At 39.1% G+C, this 4,077-nt stretch overlaps 1 pseudogene; it reads left to right on the plus strand.

Annotated features, from left to right (window-relative positions):
* Positions 1–1,318: 1,318 nt before the first annotated feature.
* Positions 1,319–4,077, plus strand: part of LOC118326684 — a 4,442-nt pseudogene continuing 1,683 nt past the window's right edge.

Genomic DNA, 4,077 nt, shown 5'->3' on the forward strand with positions numbered 1-4,077 from the left:
GCTGGAAGTCTTTGAAAATATCTGAAGCTTCTCCTCAACCTGTGCAGGTAGCAGAGCCACTGACTCGCTGTCTGGTTGATAATGTCAGTGTTTGGTCCAGGAAAAGGTCCTCGTTGATGTGGACACAAGGAACCTAAACCTGCTGACTCTTTCTGCTGTAGTCCTGTTGATGGAGATGGGGCCAAAGCTCTGACCTCCTCTCTGTAGGACATCTGGTGATTTCCATTGATCAGGCTGATGACGACAGTATCGCCAGAGAACTTAATGATGATGTTTGAGCTGTGCATGGCCACACAGTGTGTGTTAACAGGAAGTACAGAAGTGGGGTGAGCACACAACCTTGGAGGGCTCCAGTGTTGAGAGGCAGTGTGGTGGAGGTGGTGGTGCCTATCTGCACAACCTGGAGTCTGCCGGTCAGGAAGTCCATGATCCAGCTGCACAGCGAGGAGCTCAGTCATAAACATAAACAATAGCACAGCTACCCACAGTATCCCTACACAGTTCAACAAATAGCCCCATGCATTTTATGCAGACAATTTAAATTGTATTTATTTAATTTAAAATCTATCTCTGACATGATTAATATGATCATTCCTATGGCTTCTGTCTCTCAAGAAAATGTATTCCAGTAAAACACTGGTTCCCAACCTTTTTCCTTCCATCAATTAATAAACTGAAAAAGTGACATATTTTATAGATATTTCATATTATATTCAAAACTCTAAAAGACCAGAACCACTGTAGTAAAATAGCACAGAAGGTTTGTGGGGATATTTCACGATTTTTGCTGTTTGTTTTATGCCCCTTTTTGTTTTGATTTTTATATTCTTGCTCCTCATGGATTCACATCCGCATTCTTATTTATGCCTGAATATTAAGATTTACTGTCTATTTTGTTTGCGTATGATATTATTTTGTTGTGTTTATGTGTGTAGTCTCCACAAGTTCCTGTAACGTATAGAATACTGCTGTAGTTTATGATCTCAGTCAGATGAGGAAAACAGTGTCCATAATGTTAATACTTTTAATTCAATTTACAATGTGGCATAATGTGACAAAAATGCAGATTACGGATGTCACACATTTTATTTTAAACATGACCAATAAAGTTTTCCCAACATGATCATCTGCAGTTAAGAACATAAACAGACAATATTTCCTTTAAAACATATAGAGAGCATCAGAGGTCAAAGTTCAATCGGCCTGAACTCCACATAGAATTAAACTATCAGTGCAGTCCTGTCTAATGGGGGCGGGGTGGAAACAGGTCGGATGAGAGCATGAACGTCCACAGCAGAGCTGCTGCGTGTGGTTATAAAAAGCCTGTAACTGGACTCCTGCATGCTGCAGAATGAGCTGCTCAGGACCAACACCACTATTCTTAGACCTTTTGTTTTGCCGACGGCTGTCTGCCATCCCGCTGACGACATGTGGAAGGTCAAACGTGAGTGTTTTCACTGCATGCCTCTGTTTTTCACGCAGTAAACTAACTCATCCCACTGATTCCAGGTCTGTTAGGTACAGAGAACACTGATAACTGATTACTGTGGGTCCCTGTCCTTAATGTCTCCTTCTCAACATCAGATTCTTTATACATTTGATTATTGCATGACAATAACAGAACAACTGCAGTAAATTTGTGTAAAATTAGCCGTTCTGTTTAATTTTGAGCAGATTATTTCCTGTGAATATTAATCAAAGATGAGTTTTCCTGATATTTTTAGTAACTTTTTATGCAATTCTCTGCCTGTATTGTTTTTTCTAACCACCATACATCTTATCTAATCTAAATAAGCTCAAAGAAAAACAATTTAATTTTGTTTTCTTCTGAGAAATGAACGAAACACTGAGATAAAATAAGGAAGACATGTTTTCACTGCTAGATCATCAATTACCGTTTTTTCAAGCGAATATTGGTATCTTTGCATCGGTTACCATTTCTTAGACAATTTATGTATATTTTTAGATTTTTTAGAATTTTTGGATGTTGTAGCCTGTAGCCCTGCAAAATCAGCTACAGACACAATTTATTCATCAGCTCATCCATCAAATGACTCTATAATTATTCATGTACATTTTGAAATTAAATTATATATGAAACATAGAGGGGAAATTATATTACACCTTTTTTTCCCAATTTTTAAAGCAGCCCTATAAAAACACGTGGTCATCCACGTGATATGTTGACCATTTCGCTTTATGTTGCAGCTCCAGTTGTGTTTCCTATGGAGACGAGGTACCGGCCCATTTTAGAGGTAATAATTCAGATTCAGCATGAAACAGTTAGTGATACTGTAGTAGTTTTTTTTAAATCTTGATTACATAACTCAGTTACATGTAATTTGTAACTCCCAAGCCTGGTTGCAAGCATTATTAATAAAATATTACATTTATTTATTTAATTATTTAATAAGGTCCAGTATGTAACATTCAGGAGGATCTATTGGCAGAATTGGATATAATATTTATAGCTATCTACAGACACGGGTTGCCTTCCACCATGTTGAACCGCCATTTTTCTATAGTGACCTAGGAAGAGGCATTCGCATTTTTGCGTGTGTCGCAGCCACTGTCCTACACACTGGTCCTTTAATTATTCCAATAATTTTAGTAATCATAAAGAAATTATTTTAACAGGCAACATTTAAAGAAGCTCTTTGCTCATTGTACTGCAATTAAACATTTTACTACACGTTGGCAAAGCAGCTTCACTTCAAGTTTGAGTTAGTAGCTGTTCTGGACCTTGTGTTCTACCAACTGCAGCTTCCGAAGTTGACACTGAACTTTCCATCTCAACCCACCAGTGTCTTTGAGGCACCAAAGTCACACATTTTAAAATCTCCAACCTTGGTGGCATCATTTGGACTAAAAGCGCTTCCTGTTTCCTCTATGACAACTTCCTGTTGCTCAGAGTTTGGTTCCCCCTGACCCCATGTCCCAGTTCCACCTGAAGAGGGGTTCTCCTGACGAGGAGTTTCCTGACCTCTGCAGGAACTATACCTGGATGGGACGGATCCTCACGCCAGCAATGTACCACCGACAGTTCAACCGTTGCACCACCAGCGGAGTCATCTTCGATGATGTAATTCGCCCAGGCCTCGAGGAACCAGGTGATGTCAGGATGATGTCAGAGTGATGCTGGCTGTCAGAGAATTAATGGACATCCAAGTAGTAATTATTTTAACTAAACTCAAAACGTACATATTAATTGAAATATGCAGTTCCTCTAACAGCTACTAGAGGCTGGCTCCATGAAATTATGGAAGTCAAGCATTAAGTTTACATTTGGATATATTTTAGATTGTAACATTGTTATTATGGTTGCTGATGTAAGACAATATTTTGTCATGTATTTCTTCTTTTGTTGTATTAAACTGTGTTTGTCCCTAAATCGTACACACTGGACCTTAAAGTGAATGAAATACACAGTCAGTAAATTAATAATGATTGCTTGTATCCATCAATGTTTGTCTGAAGGTGATTTGTCAGGTCCCGTATCCGTGGGATGTGTCGCAGGTGACGCCCAGTCCTACATCCTGTTCTGTGACTTCTTCGACCGAGTCATCGAGGCACATCATGAGCACAAGATCACCAGCCAGACTCCAGAGAGCGACTTCAACTACGACAACTTGAAGGTAGTGAGTCAGACTGCACGATGTTTACTCATGATGATTTAATTCATGATGAGTAATCATGTTCAGAAAATGTTCAGGAATACAGGAAGACCCAAATGCAGATAACTGAGGCAGAGCTCGATGCAGTTTAATGATTTAATAACAAAGCCAAGATGACAGATTAAGTGGGGCAACTTGTGTTTTCTCAGGAAAGTGGAGTCTAACTTTGACAGATGGTTTGTAACACAGAACCACCTGGAAAGTCATATTTGGAAATTGTTTGGAAAAGGGAAGACACTTTCAAAAAATACAGGCCACCTGATTGTAAAACGCTGCAGCACGAGTACTGACAGGAACTAGGAAAAGAGATCATATCTCTCCTGTTCTAGCTTCTCTGCATTGGCTCCCTGTAAAATTTAGAATAGAATTTAAAATTCTCCTCCTCACCTATAAAGCTCTTCAT

The sequence above is a fragment of the Morone saxatilis genome, unplaced genomic scaffold (assembly GCF_004916995.1).
Source record: "Morone saxatilis isolate NCDOM2014 unplaced genomic scaffold, NCSU_SB_2.0 Contig17, whole genome shotgun sequence".
Lineage (NCBI taxonomy): Eukaryota > Metazoa > Chordata > Actinopteri > Moronidae > Morone > Morone saxatilis.